Raw genomic sequence first — 17,392 nt, forward strand, 5'->3', positions numbered from 1 at the left:
GAATGCCCAATTAAGAGAAGGAATTGGAGGTTAGTGTCGGGATTGTGCTCTTCAATGGGCTGCAGACCCCATCCCAAACCCTTGAGACACTCATTGACAGGCTTGTCCAGGCTGACAGCCAGGCTCGGCAAGTGGACGCACAAGGAAATAGGAGGGCTATTCCAGGTCACTTTGCAAGGTCAGGGCAGCAGTGCAAACATTGGGAAGGCCGAAAACACAGGTCAGGTGGCAGCAAGAAAGTTCCACAGTCCCGAGAGCTGCAGTTTATAAATCACGTTGGAAAGGTAACAGCGGCCTCCCTCTCCCTGGCCTTGCTTTGTGAAGTGGAAAATTAAATAGAAGTCAAAGTGCAGATGGCTGTCAGGAGCTTTTAGGAGACCAGCACGCCAGTGTGAGGCCAACGCGGGATGAAGTTTCTGCCTGGAGCAAAGGTCTCCAAAGGGGTAATGATACACACTGTTGGGCATCACAGAGGGGCCGGGTACCACGGTGCTTCCCACCCACGTATTTTGGAGTTCACCTGCTCATGTTCAAATGCCACTTTACCCAAGTGCACCTTGGTCAGATGGCCTGGGTCAGGTGACTTCTTGTGCCAAAGGAACTTTTATCTCTGAAGTGGGAATAATACACTCACCCTAAAAGGGTGTTGTGAGGCTCAGTGTTAGTACAATAAAACACTTAGAAGTCTGCCTTACGCGCAAGGCTCTGGAGGACGTGCACCTCAGTTGTGGTGTACGTCATGGCACTGGTGTGCTGGGAGAGCCCAGCCTCTTTTCCGTGGCTCTCTGGAACTTCCTTCGGTGTCACTAAGAGTACCCTTCTGTAGATTCTCGATTGCAGCCATCGGCACAGATATAATGCTGCGGCACCGGAGTTTCGCCCATCGGAATCTCCAGGGGGATGTCAGCCCCCAGAGCCTGGAGTAGGCTCAGCTGTCCCACCGTCACCATAGGGAGCGGCACCCCACCTCCTGCCTGCAGCATGGTGCTAGACCAGACTTCCCTGTGGGCCCCAAGGCAGTGAACACGGAGAGCCCCCACCCTTCAAGGTGGTACACTTCCTTTGTGCTTCACCAGAGTGATTGGGGTACCACGATCTAACATCACCTCACCTCCTCTCTACTGTTACAGAAAGGTCTTCCGAGCTTGGGCCAAGGTGAGTTTGTGTTTGCTAAGAAAGGTGAGCGCCCTCCACACCCGTTCCTCCGCAGAACGAATGCCCCTTTGGTTTTCCATACCCAGGTATCCTTCCAATCGTCACAAAAAGCAGCCTTTTATGGAATTGTGGAGGACACAGTTTTGTACGTAAGGAGAACCACCGAGACCAGACTGTTTCCGCTGCTGTAAGAGAAGCACCCAGCCTGAGATGCTGGCAGAAACAAAAAGCAGCCCTATGTCTTCCCACCTGCAATCATAGTTTTACTAGCTTGTAAAGCACACACAGAATTTGTGGTCCATTCTTCCTGTCCAGTAGGGGAGCAGCCCTGCTGGGAATGTCATTGACTTTCTAGCTCCCTTTAACACCGAGGTGGAGGGAGATGGCCTGAAGGGCCTTTACGCTTAGAATTTCTCCATGCCGAATTGTGTTTAAATTCCATGCATCTGCCTGAATGCCTGGTTCCATTAAGTCTTAGTTAGAAGTGGAAACAAGGCTTTCCTCTGGGTGTGGCCCCTTCCCCGCCATTTCTTGTCACTTTTTAAAAGCCGAGCATCTCTTCCCCCACCCCCAACCCCCCACCCCCAACCCCCCACCCCCAGTGGATTTTTAACTTAACCTACTGGTAGGGATTATTTTGAGCCCTGTTAACCCATGAAAGATAACGCGGCATCTTTATGTGACGCCTTCATTCAGCACATCTCCTTTGGATGACCTCCTCCCTTTTCCAGCTTCTGGTCTGCACGAAATCTCTTCCCAAGCTAAGGACCACGAGGCACATCTTTGGACAGATCTTACCCCCGGTTCCTGGGTGTCCTCCTTTACAAAGCGCAAGGTTGAGTTGTGCCATCTTTAGAGCCTCTTCCGGCGCCCAGGGGCCTGGTTTTAAACTCCTTGAAAAGTTACTGAAATGAGGAAGCCGCTCCACATACATCTGTTTTCCAGGGCTTCTCAGCCAGGTACAGCAAGGAGCCCGAGGAACCAGACCCCTGATGCCAGGGAACCACCATCCGCTCTGAGGAACAAAGGGCAAGATCTCCCTGTGCCGGGAATCAGCTGTTTTAGCTTTTAGTCGATAAGTAGCCGCTGTAAGTGTGTTCACAAATGCAGTCTGAAGGACAGCTTACAAAAACATATTCAGTAGATAATCTTGCATCCCGTAGCTATCAAACAGGCTCTGAGGAAGGCATTGTTAAGCAGCCCATTGTTGGGAACATCATAGAGGGCACCTAGACAAACCTGTTTGGTACAGGTCAACCAGCATGTGGTCTTGCAGCACTATCAAAGGATCCTGAGGGTAACATGGCAGGAAACCTTTATTTCTCCCCCAAAAGTAAAAATACTATATTCTAATTATTAAAAAAAAATAGACTAATACACAAATTAGTAACAACTGTTTATTATAAATGTCAGCTGTGGTGGACTATGTGTGAGTAGGCTGTACTCCCTACATTGCATAACATTGGAGACATCTGTGTAACGGTGGCAATGTGCTCTGAGAAATGTACCCTTTTTCTCATGCAAATGTAGAATCCTTGTACAAACTAAGATGGCTAGCCCATCCCTGGGAGCTAGAATCTTCTAGGACTGTCACCATACATTCCCCTGCATTGGTGATTGAAATGTTTAAATGACGCAAGACTGTGGAAACTTTACATGTTCCTTTATATTAATATACCTCAAAATCTAATGGCAGTTCAACTAATGTCTAACACACAAACATAGGCCATTAAAATTACGTGCTGTCCGTGGACTTCCTCTTGAACCAGGCGGCACTAGTACAGATAACTAGTCAACCGGAGTGGGTGTTTGCCTTGGGGCTAAAAGCAGGGAGCCAGAGGCCGTTTGCAGCTCTGGTGTGTGAGAGATGGCTGCTTAGGGACTTGTACCACAGGGGATGTTAAAGCAATGGAGTAAGATTAAACGGAAGACTGGAGAAGAGCAAGAAGGCTGTGAAGGGAGGATTCGTGGCTGGAACAGAGGTCTGGAGGACAGGGAGACAGTAGGCAAGGCGGTGAGGCGGTAACACAACCACTGATCTCAGCCTCCTCTTCCCTGCCTGCTGCCTCGAGGGACAGGGCAGTGCTCAGGTGGCCAAAAGGCTGGAGCCAAAGAACCCAGGACTCTCAGCTTTCTCATGCCATCCCCGAGTTGCTAAGATACAGTCCCACTGAAGGCAAGGGGCCTGTTCATTTAACTTCCCTTTCATAGTTGGTCGCAAGGGAACAGAACGAGACAGCCCCCAAACCCCATGACCTAAGGGGACAGTAACAGTTTGTCCTTTACCAAGTCACATAATATCTCTGGTGCTTAAAATCCGTGTGTGTAAAACGAGAAGGTTGTACTAAATAATTAGATTACTGACAACTCCTCTTTATTCTGTGCTCTACAAATGCCATTTACTTTTATGTTAGAGGGCTGACTTCAGGCCAGCCCCTGTTCTAAGTCTACATGGATTATCTCGTTTAATCCTCAGAACAGCCCTCTGAGATAGGGACTATTATTATCATCTGTGTTTTACCACTGAGAAGAACTTCCTAAAGCCATACCACTAGCATGGAGGAGCTGGAATTCAAACCCAATTTCTCCTGCTCTAGTGAGCACGTGTTACGTTCTTTTCAGTCTTATGTGAAATGTTTCAAAACGTAAAGAATGACTCCTGTCAGCTCCATGATTTCCGCAGCAGTTAAGAGATTCCCCGATGGAAGAAATGAGAACCGCTCTATGGGACTGTTGACTTCTAGCACCAAACGTTTCTCTGTGGTAGCAAACTGCTACCAAGATCCTCCTGCCAGTGAAGCGAAGGCCTCTTCCACCAGGCTGGAGCACCCCAAGCCTTTCCCGGGGTGCGAACGGGAATAATGGGCCAAAGGGAGACAGAACTAGGCTCACACACCGTCCCCAGCCACAGAGTGCCATCCCTACCCCGTGCTCAGGGAGACTCGGGACACATTGTGATCTTATTGATCAGGATCACTTTCCTGCCCCCAGCTCCCTAAATAGGCCTTAAGTACCAAGAGCAACGCAGGTCAGTTTTAAATAGTGCTGTTGTGGACAGATATTTTTATTTCTGTCTGTACCAATGACCTGTGGCCATCAAAAGCAGCGAGATTCTAGAACAAAACATGTGAGTCACCTACAGAATAGATTATGGTTAACAAGGAAAGCAGACTAATTCCGTGTGTTTAAGAAGCCTCATGTTTTTATTTCTCCAAAGTTTGGGGTTGGCACATTCTGCATTTACAGTTTGTGTCAGGGTTTCCACCCCTGCTCCCTGTATGTACGTTTATAACTGTGACTGCCTTTTAACCCCCTCTCCTTCAGCTGGTGGGAGTCGCGGGCATATGTCTGGAGTTCTGCTAGTGCCCCTCCCACAGAATGCGGTTAGCAAACCCGACTCTTGTAGAATTGCCTTCAGCCTGCAAGTTCCCTTCTGGAGGGGCCGAAAGCAAACTCCGATGCAGCTGACATTTTAGGTGTGTATATAATTTACCAAATTGTTGGCCGCTTGGCGCTGAGTTGGTGGTCACAAAAGGAATTAACAGCCCTCCCCTGCTAGCCCCAAAATATGAAAAGGGAAGGGTGTTTCTTGGCATTGGCCCCGAGGTCCGCTACCACACCGAGTCAAACGGCAGCACAATGGTACATTTGGCCACAAAAGGCTTTGGAATGGCAAAAAGGGCCAAAATAGTTGTGGCATAAGTTGGCTAGCATATTTTAAGTAAATCCGAATTTAATTTACCGTAGAGATAACAACTCTTTCTTTCTTTCTTTCTTTTTTTTTAATCCAAACTGGCTGTTGCTTTCTCTGTCTCCCTGGGATGAGAGATACAGCCAGGAGTTGTTCATGGGATCATTCACGTGCTTTCCAAGTAAGACCCACAGTGGTCTTTACATAGGCTTTCCCATTTGCCTGGGCAAGATGGACTGCGGATAAAAAGACACAGGGGTGGCTGGGGAGAGCTGAGAATGGATCCTGAGGTTTGAATTCCTTCGGTGAGTTTGCTTAAGCCACACTGCCTGAGCTTAGCTGGAGAGGCAGGCAGTCTGTCTCCTTGGGATAAGGAAGGATTTGGAACCTCCGTGAATGTGAGGCCCCCACCGCGTTTGCTGGTTTGTTTTGTTAGCAGAAGCAAGTTATTCTAGTTCCTCGCTGCTGGCCTTTCCCTGGGCACGCTCTCAGCACCGAGTCTCCACCCCGTTGGTTGGGGGCAGCAGGGTGGGTGGAATGGGATAATGAGAGGGTGGACAGAGAAGTTGATTCAGCTTCCTAGGATGAGGGAGGCAAGGAGATTTCAGACCTCCGAGCGAGCTTCTCGGGCCATCAAGGGTAGGGAGGGAGGGGGCCACGGAGCTGAAGTCATCTCAGACTAGGAGAGACGCTAAAGTCGCCAAGAGACAACCATGGCCAGCAGTGGTTAGCTGGGGAAACCAGCTTTTATCACTCGGGAATGGTGAGCAGGAGGGAGGCTATGTAGAAAGGGATCAGTGCAGAGTGACCAACCATGAGTAACTAGGATGTGTAAAGTGGTTAGACTGGCGTATTTTGTGATATATATATATATATATATATATATATATATATATATATATATATATATATATATATATATATATATTTAACATTCAGTAAGGTAAAGAACGCCTTCCTTTAAAAAAAAAAAGCATCACTCCTCGACTGTGGACAACTCTGTTTTACAACCTCAGGTATTAAGGGCTTCCTTACTACGACGTGGTGAGTTCAAAATATGTGTCAAGCGAGACACGTGTTCTGGGTGAGCAAGTGCTGGAAGAATTCACCGAGGCACGAGAAAAGTTGGCTGGGGTAAGGCACACCAGCCTCTCATACCCCGCAGGGTCAGTGGTTCCCAGGGCGTAAACAGAGGGGTCTAACTTGGTGGGTCTTTCTTTGTGTGTGGATGAGTGGAGGCAGGGTCTCACTGTGTACTAGGGTGGAACTCACTGTGTAGACCAGGCTGGCCTGGAACTTACTGTGCAGACCAGGCTGGCCTGGAACTCACAGAGATCCACCTGGCTCTGCCTTGTTGGTGCAGAGGCTAAAGACGTGCACCACTACTTCCAGCCTTAACTTGGTGGTTCTTGCCAAAGCTCCTGTTAGGGCTTTCCCAGAAGAAAATGTCACCTAAGTTACCCAGTTCTTTTCAAATGATCTCTAAGTGAAAGGTCAACCTAGAATGCAAGTCTTTCTCTTGCCAGTCCTGGTTCTGCGTCTGTGACTAGTGCCTGGGCAAGAGGAAATGCCCAAAAAAGAGAGTAGAATGAGCCACCCCGGGGAAGAAGGCAGAGAGAGGGATGATCTCAGAAGGGGCCGTCCGTGCCTTCCAGCTGTGATGTCCTTGTGTATTTGTGAGGAGAACACGAGCATCAGGCTCTGTTTTCGCCTTAGTACTACTTGGTCCTGAGTTCAAGAGTTGACTTTCAAGGAACTCTTCAGTACCACCTCTGAGGGGCACTTCAGCAAGGTTGCTGAGGCCATAGCATCTGAAGCCAGGCAGTCTGAGTTAAGATCAACTGTGCTCCTCAGCTACCCTCTACGCCTTAGCAAGTTACTTAAACCTGTTACAGCTCAGTTTCCGTCCCTTAAATCCTACCTCACTACATTGTGAGTTTAAGTGAGGTACATGTGTATTCAGTGCTGAGTGAAATGTTTAGCAATGCAGAGGACGCTCTCAGTGCTGTTCCTAAGTCCCCTCCCTCTGTGATGTGAAAACAGGCCACTTGGCCAGGAGCACTGTAATGAGCCTTTATCATGGCCCATCTGACCACAATTTCTTTCTTTGTTTATGTTTCTTGTTCTGGCTACCAGTTAAACTATCTGTGTACAATAAGAGTATATGAACAGACACTAGAACCTGTCTGAAACATTCACTGGAGATTCCTAGGTGCATGGTTTTATGTTTACTCTATACCCCTTTTCTAGCATGACTCCAGTCTTTTCTGGGTTACACCCCTCCAAATTTCTATCTCTGACATGGATAATAATTTACCCCACATGACTGATAAGGGAACGAATAGAATAAGTATTGCACTTTTATTGATATATGTTAGTAAATAATTAAATGACATAAAAATGCTTTTCAGATGACCTGATAGAAACCACTGATACTGACACTAGAGAAATGTAGTGAAAGCAGCAGGTGATCTTCTGTGGTACACTTACCCGCTCAGAAGCACTAATGGGAAGCGGAGTGGTGATGGCCCAATAGAAAAAAGCAAAAACAAAACAAAACAGAACAGAACTAAAAACCCAACAGTATGCACTGGACCTGATAGCACACACCTGTAATCTCAGTACTCAGGAAGCTAAGGCAAGAAGAGCAGGTGTTTGGAGATATCCTGGGAGACAAAACAATTCTAGAGCAGCCTGAATTATAATCAAGACCTTACCTCAAGAAACTGGGGGCCTAGGGGAGATACAGCTCAGTGTCAAGTGCCTCCCTATACCTGCCTAGTGTGCTTGACCCTGGGTTTGACTCCTAGCACCAGAGAAAGAAAATAGATGCTCAGTGAAGTGACATCGCTAACAGCACTGTGTCCTTAAAGCAGGGTGTTCTCTGTTGTCAGAACTCAGTGTGTTTGTTAGTAGTCAGTGTACATAAATACGTATATGCAAATACATAGTTTATGTATTTAAATATATGATCTTTTTTCCAAACTTTGGAAGTTCTTGATAACTCCATTTTATTTACTTCATCTGCATTCTCACTTGATTGTATCGACGTATTTTCGAGGCTGCCCCGAAATCACCTTGAGATTGGTGAGCCCTGCACCCAGCCGCAGTTCTTGTTTGCCTGAGACAAAGTTGCTGTCTCACTCACTGGTGTGAGCTGCCCTGCAAAGAAGAAAAAGTAATGGCCCAGGCCTGGGCAAGGGTGGGGGTGGCCGAGGAAGGCAAGAGGGCAGCGTGGCCCCAGATGGCTTCGGAACCTGAGAGAAGAGAGGACTGCCCGCCCCAGACATGTTATTCTTCCTGTGGCTTCCACCCCCACCTCTTCCAGTCTGCGCTTTGAGGACAGTTGGATTCTCACCACAGAACTTGGCTTTGCTTCCTAAGGGACTTTTCCCCCCATCTTTCCATAAATTATAGGTTTGCACATGAGAGCAGCACAGATGATTCCCATTATCTTTTGGGTTGGGTTCGTGTGTGTGTGTGTGTGTGTGTGTGTGTGTGTGTGTGTGTGTGTGTGTTTGAGAAACCTCCTCCTGTCCACTCCTAAGTGTATGTTCCAGCTCAAAACTGGACAGTTTTTATTAACATGAGAGCCTGTCCACCAATGCATTGGGCCTTTTCTTCTCAATAGGATGATTTTTAACTTGACTTAAGTCAACTGCAGTAAATAGGAAGTTAGGGCTCTACTCTATGTACTCGCGTCCCTAGCTCCAGGCCCAGTACCTGGCACACTGTATTGAAGTCTCTTTGTAAGTGTGTGTGCTGATTTGTCACTTGGCATTTCTGCAATACATCTTCCTTTCATAAATAACCAGTTCAGATCACTGTAAAATAATTGGACAGATCTGAAGAATTTATTAACCCCAGAACATAGAAACCATTTTTCAGTGGTTATATAGCCTATTAAAAGCTAGAGCCACTGTGTAGTAGTTACTTTTTTGTTGCTGTGACAAAACACCATGACCAAAAGTGACTTGTGGAAAAGAGGAGTTGATTTTGGCTTACAGTTCCCTAGACGGTCAGTAATGGTGAAGCATGGCAAGTAGACCCAGGGAACTGAGAGATCACATCTTTATCCACACCTAGGAAGCAGAGAGTGTGAACTAGAAGTGAAGCCAGGTTATAAACCCCCAGCCCAACCCCAGTAACATACTTCCTCCAGCAAGGCTCCACCTCCTTAAGGCTCCAAAGTATCGCCAGCCAGAGCCCCCACACTGCTGATGGTTAAGCACAGAGAACTCCTACCCAGCACTCCTTTAGCGTAGGTCCCCAGTCTAGGTGCAACGTAATGACAGGCTGGGGGAAAGAGTTGACTCCGTTTCATTGGAACTTATTCTTCCCTTTTGGAATCCTAAGGTGTTCAGGAGAAGCCTTGCAAAGAAATAGATTCTCATCAAAAGGCACAAGGAGATTAAAAAAAAAAATGTGGCCTACACAAGTAAGCATAATATATTTACTTCAGGATCTTAGTTAGACATTTTGTTGTTCATAGGCATAATGGGATTAGAGAGAGGGAATTATTAGAAAAAGTACCCATGACAGGATGTAAAGAAGGGCCAGGCAACATTTGTAAGGAAGAGTTAACGTTGGGTGCACATGTCAATAGAAAAGTTGAGGGACGTGCAGAAAGAGCAAGCAAGGATGGCCATGTCACCCACCCCCACAGACAGCAATGTGGAGCAACAGAAGCAGACTCCAGAATAGTGGGTCATGAAGGAGGAGCTAAGATGGCCTGCTCAAGTGGAGACGCTAGAAGAAGAGCTAGCCAGTGATGGGCAGAGGAAGGAGACATGCTTCCAAGAAGCGTGTTGGAGAGACGGAGAGACTGGCTGAGGAAGAGAGTTTATAATCCAGGACCTTCTGAATGAGACTGCCATCAATGTAGCCCCCAAAATGGTCTAGAAAGTACTATAAATTCCCACTACAACCTTGTCTTGAAGTTTAATGAACCAAATATGTATTTGCCTGCCGTCTCCTGCCCTAACCTTGACCAAGTCCTACTGAATTAATACCCTCTCTTTCTACTGGCCTGCCTTGGCAACTCTTTTATTCTCACTGTACTAAAAATAGTTCCAGGGACAAAAGGGATGAGATACATGAAAGGCAACAGCTTAGGATATGTTAATATATGTCTTTCTTGTTCAGGACCAACTAATCCATCTTAGGAGCCCCCTAGAACTAGTGCTTTTTGATGTTGGCATTTTATTCAATGATTTATTGATGGCTAACCTCCTTACTGTACTTTATAATATGAATTCAAATTTAACACGTGTAGCCACTCTGAGGATTAAATCCTACGTTAATTCTGTTGTTTACTCTAATAGACAAGATATTGATTGCGTAATTAAAAAGTTAATGTACTTCGACGGCCTTGTTTACCCAAGTAGCAACTTAGAGTTATGATCCTGATCTGTGGTGTGACATTTTTTGTGTGTGTCAAATGCATCGTGTGCTATGCCTTATTCAGAGGCAAAACTACATAATTTAGACATGTTAGCAAGGTAAACGAGACGTGGCAGGAACTTAAAAGCAAGATGGACAGTAAGTTGTTTTAAATGTGTGTGTAATGTGTTCTTCATTTTAATTTGAGCAAAATGGTTGTTGCTCTAGAGCTATATTCTCTTTCTAGAAATGTTCTCTACAACTGTATGTCTGATAGAGTCTAGCATAGACCTACAACCGAACCCTGACATAGTGTCTCCAGCATGTGGGGTAATGGGCATAATAGCTGACGTTTGTTTAGACCTTAATCGGTGCCGATGACTGTTGTCAGAGCTTTGCATATGTCCCCTGGATTCTCGTTGGGTCCTCACACGGCCTGTGAAGTGGGCCTGTGGTTGTTATTCTTGTTCCACAGATGAAAACCTTAGCAGGGAGACCTGCTCTGGATCACCAGTTAATACATGCAAAGTTCAGAATCTAGGTCTGGGAAGGCTGTTTCCAACAGCACCCTTAGGTACTAAGCAGGGATGCTCTGGTTCCATGAACTAGTGACCAAGTTGATGTGAGTTGTTACAATGATCTGAGGTACCGATTAAAATATTTTATGAAAAGAAAAGTGTCCCTTTCATTTCTCTCCATTCTTCAGGTTAAATCCAAATTTCATTCTGGTGCTGGTAGGATTTGAACCTCTGATAACTTGCTGGTCTCCTTTTCAGCAGAGTTGGCATCAGCAGGGCTGCCAGCAAGTAGGAAGAGGCTGAGGCCCTTGCAGGATTTGGGTTAGCTTGATTTCATGGCTTTTGACATTGGATATTCATAGAAGAATTATTTTAAATAAGTGTATTTAAGTACCCAAATGGTTTCATTTAAATAAAGCATTGAATAAATAACATGCATGGAATGCAGCTGTGACATTGTGACTTTTCATATGACTGAAGTTTGAGAAACACTGTCATTATCCAGCATTTTGAAATTCACTCAAATAGAATGCCTTTAGCTTCCAATGGCTTTTAACCCCTAAGTTATTTTCTTTCCTTCTCCTTGTTGGAATTCCCATGTGCTTCTTTCAAAGACGTTCCCCCAGGCTGGAGAGATAGCTCAGCTGATAAAATGCTTGTGTTGCAGACATGAGAGCCTGGGTTCAATCCCAAACCCATGTTAAAAAAAAAAAAAATCCAGGCATGGTGGCACACAATTTTAACCCCAGTGCTAGGGAGCAGAAGCAGAAGGATTCTGGGGTGTCCTGACAAGCCAGTTTAGCTGAATCATTAAACCTTGGGTACTAGTAGGAGATCTTGTCTCAAAGAAAAAAGGTGGGTGTCTCCTGAGGCATGACACCCAAGATTGTCCTCTCATCACACACAAGTGCAAACACATGTATTTGTACCCGCATATGTGCATCTGCACGCACGCATGCTCACACAGAGATTCCCAGTGTCCCCTGTGGGTTTGGTTCACCAGATCTTTATAATAATCACGCCCATAAAGAGATCCAGTTTAAAGTACTTTTTTTACCCCTGAAATCATTTCATCCCTACATTTTTTGGGTTTTTAAGTCTCTTTACAAAAAGAGACTTTTAAGTCTCTTTTTGTAAAGTGACAGTGTTAGTGGATGATGATTTTGTTTTGTTTTGTTTTTAGTATCTCTTATGTGGCAAAAATAAAAACTTGGAAATTATTTTTTAAGTGAGCTGATCTAGAAAACACTGAGGGTCTTTTCTCTGTCACTCTGTACTCACAGTTGTAACCCTTCCCAGATACCTAGCAGTTAAGTATTTCAGGAAAGGTGATACGGATTTATGCCAAGCTTTCTTTCTAAAGTATGTTCAAGCACTTTCCCCAGGGAAGTTATTGAGAAGCCCCTGCTTGTGATACTCTTTTTTTTTTTTTTTTTTTTTTTTGGTTTTTCAAGACAGGGTTTCTCTGTGTAGCTTTGCGCCTTTCCTGGAACTCACTTGGTAGCCCAGCCTGGCCTCGAACTCACAGAGATCCGCCTGCCTCTGCCTCCCGAGTGCTGGGATTAAAGGCGTGCGCCACCACCGCCCGGCTGCTTGTGATACTCTTTTGTGTCTGTTCCCTGCATTTGCAGTTTTGCTGTCAAAAGTCACTGTCACGTCCCTCAGTACCCCTGGATGATTGACACCTACTGTTTGTGATGGATGTCAGCTCCTCATTCCCAGCCTGTTTCCTTGGCTTATAGTTTGTTCAGTACATATCTTACACATACCTACCACCAGAACCCTCAGTACTTAAGCTGGGTGCTGGTGGCACACACCTTTAATCCCAGCACTTGGGAGGCAGAGCCAGACGGATCTCAGTGAGTTCGAGGCCAGCCTAGTCTACAGAGCGAGGTCCAGGACAGGCACCAAAACTACACAGAGAAACCCCTGTCTCGAAAAAAAACCCAAACTCTCAGTACTTACTATATAAAGACATTTCTGGAAACTTTTACTATTTTATTGTTACTTACCTACTTATTCTCAAATGGGATTGGTTCTTATCCACCCCTGAACTAGGGCATGGCTGTGGAAACCTGCACTGGCTGACTTCTTAGCTCCAGATTCTTTGGTATGCGTTAGTTTTCCAGTTCATGTGCTGATCTAGCTAGACCACCCTTCAGTCTAGCTCTTATGCTTGGATCCTGAGATGAAAAAAAACCTCCACTAGCCTCTGATGTTGCAATGGTCAGTCTCACATAGTGAGAAGAGACACAAGGTCCCAGGCAAAAGCTCTCTGGAGTTCTTTCCATTTTGACTTTGCCAGCCACGGCTTTGGAAAGCATAGTTACAAAACAAGACCTGGACTCCACATTCCCCTCACAGTTACTTTCCTAGGGAAAAAGAAGACATAAGCTTCTGCCTGGCACAGGGTGGGTACCAAAGCCTGTGATGGTGAAGTCACAGATGTTGACACTCTCCAGTTTAGCGTGCATGCATCATTATGACTAAGTTTGCCACGCTGGTGTAACAGGTACCAAGACGTGGACTTGGCTCTGCCTTTTCGTCTAAAATCTGCATCAGTGGAAAATACTTTTTGTTATTTGATGAGCGCTGTTCAGTTAGCCAACTCCTACTGTGATAGCCCAGGCCTTCTGTAACATTTTAGAGAAATCAAAAAAGAAAACAAGAGTGCATTTCTGACATGTGGGAGAGCCAGGGTCCTGTCACTAAGCAATAAAGGGAAGCTCAAGCAGCCTTGCGTAAGTGGGAATTTGCGGTTTCTAAGGCTGCCCATTCCCCCAAACGACTGAAATGTGTTATTGACATTTGGCTGTTTCCTATGTTTTGCTCTCCTTAAGTTTCTTTTTAAAGGGGTTTGAGCTGAAAGGCACAACCACTGAAAAATGCAATTTAATCATAGAACTGTGAAAGGCTAAGCCCGGAGTTAACCCCAGGATGCTCTGGGCTGTTTTGTTAAACCAGAGCGTGGAATCAGCCTTAATCCCAGGGCATACTAGCAAGCAAGAAGGAAGCAGGGAGTGTGCTGGGATGCTACTGCCACACACTGAGCCCTTCTCCTCCAATAGGCCAAGCAGCCCCAATGTTTATGCCGAAAAGAACAGAAGAAAGGAAAGGGGAGTCAGTGAAAGGGACTAAGAACCACAGAGCATCAGAGGACGCCTCGGTGGTAGTCCTGTTACCCCCACTGCAGTGCGTCCCAGAACAGAAATCTCCTCAGTCCCCATTCTCTTTATGAAACATTGTGTGGATTTTACCTGACAAGAAAGGTGTGTGATGGCAGGGAACTTGGTACTGTGATCAGTTGCTAAAGAGAAAGGAATCCTTTAGGCCGCAGAGCAGGGAGATTCACAGCCCAGCCATTTCTAGACCTGAGTTCGAGTCCTCGTGCCTCAGCCCAGAGTTCTCATCTATAAAATGGAATGCTAATGTGGTCCTGATGTTGCAGGGACATGAGATCATCTACCTGGCAGGAGTCAGCTTCCCCTCTGCTCATTTCAGTCTCATTGGCCCAGCACCACAGCCAACAAATAAATACATGCCAGCTGCTGCTTTTCTGTGTGGGTAGGGCGTGGCCCACTCTTGAAAGTATATCAACTTTTACCCTGATTTTTAAGTTTAATTAAATAATCTTCAGAAACACTGGTGATTTGGAATGCTTGTATAAGTTTTCATTGCTGCAGTTGACTTAATTCATTCTCTCTCTCTCTCTCTCTCTCTCTCTCTCTCTCTCTCTCTCTCTCTCTCTCTCTCTTTCTCCCCCCCCCCCTTGGCTATTAAAGATTCCCAGTTCTTTCTTATTATAAAGAATATACTATGACACCCATCCTTGTATAAGAACATTTACTTTCCAGTAATAATAGATTAACTATGATAGAGACACGAACTACTATTTTCTAATAATAATAGATGAACTGTCCAAAATACCTGAGATGTAATATATAAACCCTTCATGTCACTCGAGCATTAACTGTTGTCATTTCTAAAAACATAAATCTGGTCATCTCATGGGGAGGACGGTTTCCCACTTTTTGACTTTGCATGTCTATTTTCTGTTACGTATAAAGCTAAATTTTTATGTTTATTAACACAACTTTTTTAATATATGTTTTAATGATAGCTTTTGCCTATTTGGGGGCAGGCTATATATTTTCAATTAGCTTATAGATTAATGTGATCATATATATGATATTTTCCCTGTTGTTTGCCCTTAGATTTTTTTTTTTTTAGTGTGGTATTTTTAGATAAACAAGCGCTTCATCATTTACGTGTTCAGATCTGTCCATTTTTCTCCTTGTGTAATTCCTTCTGTGGCTTTAAAACCTATAGAGTCCTTTCCCTTTCTCAGAGACGCGTCTGCCTCCAGCTCCTTGTTTGTCTGTTAGGCGGTTAATGGGGCTGGGCCTGCAGTACAGGGCTTACGGGTGCCCTTCCTTCCGGCCAGCATGTGCGGGACTCGGCTCCCTCTCCGGCACTGCCAACTTTTGAAGCATTTGTTCGGTACAATTAGTAATTTAGTACATATTTGGAAATCATTTTACTTTTCGGTATGAACTTCCTTCTTTTCCCTCCCAAATGGTACATCTTCCTTCTTTTCCCTCCCAAATGGTACATCTTCCTTCTTTTCCCTCCCAAATGGGTGAGTTACCTCAACCTTGGCTTTACTAATCCCTCTTTCCCGTGCTGACTCTTGGTGATTGTACCGTGTTTATCAGAATCTCTTGTGGGTATTTGAGCAATCACTTGTGTTCCTTCATAGCAATTTCAGCGCCAGCATCAATCATTTAGACCTTATAGTTAGTATGCTGTAGCACATATATGTCCTCATATTCCTATCTTCAAAATGATTCTACTTATGCCTGACCTTTCACTCTTTGAGATAACTTTGGAGATCATTGCATCAACCCAATTTACTCTAAATTTTTTTGGGTTTTTTTTTTTTTGAGACAGGGTTTTTCTGTGTGGTTTGGTACCTGCCTTGGATTTCGCTCTGTAGACCAGGCTGGCCTCGAACTCACAGAGATCCACCTGGCTCTGCCTCCCGAGTGCTGGGATTAAAGGCGTGCACCACCACCCGGCTCTAAATTATTTTTAATGATGACACTTTCTTTAGGTTGAATTTTTAAATATGTTAAGCAGTTAAATTTTTTTATGTGGGACTTGAGTAAGCTCATATGTTGTTTAAATTTTATATGACAACAAAGTTAAAGAATTAACTTATTTTATTGTCTTCAGTAAGATTGATAACAACCAAATGCCACCAAAGCCTCTAAGGAAGCGCCTGTAGAGGCAGGCACACTGTGGAGTTGAGAGGCCTGGGGACCACATATGAATAGATCCAACTTTGGCCGTCCAGAGGAGCTGGACATGGTCCACGTGTTAAAACGGTTGTGTACTTTTTTATACAACACGATCAACAAGAATGCCAACTCTTCCCATGTTCAAGTGTTTTTCCAGATCAGTTCAAAAGTCGCCCGGGTTGGCCTTTCTGACCCCCCACAGAATTTGCCCTGTCTTGTCCTGCTGAACAGAGAGCTAGCTAGCGCATCTCCCAGGAATCAGGAATCACGCATCCCCGGAAGTCCTCCTGAATGGCTTGCGGTCCTGAACTGGCAGCAACATCTCCGTCTGCCCTCCGGAGTCATACATACCCTTAAACCAGAACCCCCTCTGGTCAGAGACTTGCCATTTGTTTGGACAGGGTTGTAATTTAAATGTTTGGGTCTGAGGCCTGCCCTAGGAATGTTTCAGAAACATTCAGTTTTAGCCTCTGGATGCGAAGGTTGACCGTGCTTGGAAAGGCCTAAGATGGAAGTGAGGCAGCAGCCAGTCCCCTCCACTCCAGGTCATCTGTTTCATAACTGTGGGTGGCACCAGAGCAAGAGGAGACAGACCAGAGGCCAGAGTCAGGTCTGCCGTAGCGACAGCACTTGAGCCAGGTACGGGGCCTGTGTCCTGAGGGAGTAGTGGAAGAAAGGGAAAAATCGGACATTGAGATCATGTGGGCCTGAACAAAACTCCAGCATGACGCACACTGAAGAGAGGTCTGGCTGGGTGGCGGTGGCGCACACCTTTAATCCTAGCACTTGGGAGGCAGAGCCAGGCAGATCTCTGTGAGTTCGAGGCCAGCCTGGTCTACAGAACGAGATCCAGGACAGGCACCAAAACTACACAGAGAAAACTTGTCTCGGAAAGAAAAAAAAAAAAAAAGGCCTGTATTCTCTCCAGTCTCAGTTCATTTGTCTTTAAAACTAACACAATAACACTGATTTTGGAAAGCTGCAAAAAGAATTGAAATAGATGTAGAAAGCATCCAGAATTTACATGTGATAATAGCAACGCGTGGTTGTTATGATGATCAGAACTTCTTCCGGGAATACAAAGCAGGCTGGGAGAGGACTTCCGGAAGATGATGGGCATGTGCACAAGAACAAGTGTGAGCAAGGGAGGAGAAGTAGCTGTGCTTAGCGTAAAGAGCGAGCTAAAGAGTTTAGACCTCAGCCTGCAGGGGCTGGAGATGCCCGGGAGCTTCTGCCGAACGGCTACCAGCTCCAGAAATACACAGTGGTTAGGGCTTGGGCTCTGGGATCCAGCTGTCTATGCTTCCAGGCTGAGTGACCTTGGACACAAAACACAACTCCTCAGT

The 17,392-nt window shown here is 45.5% G+C and overlaps 1 protein-coding gene across 3 annotated transcripts in view; it reads left to right on the forward strand.

Moving 5' to 3' along the window:
- The window catches only part of Plekhm3 (pleckstrin homology domain containing M3), a 164,960-nt gene that overhangs the window by 106,505 nt on the left and 41,063 nt on the right, over window positions 1-17,392 (forward strand). The window lies entirely within an intron of this gene.

The sequence above is a fragment of the Peromyscus maniculatus genome, chromosome 13, assembly GCF_049852395.1.
Source record: "Peromyscus maniculatus bairdii isolate BWxNUB_F1_BW_parent chromosome 13, HU_Pman_BW_mat_3.1, whole genome shotgun sequence".
Taxonomy (NCBI): Eukaryota; Metazoa; Chordata; class Mammalia; order Rodentia; family Cricetidae; genus Peromyscus; species Peromyscus maniculatus.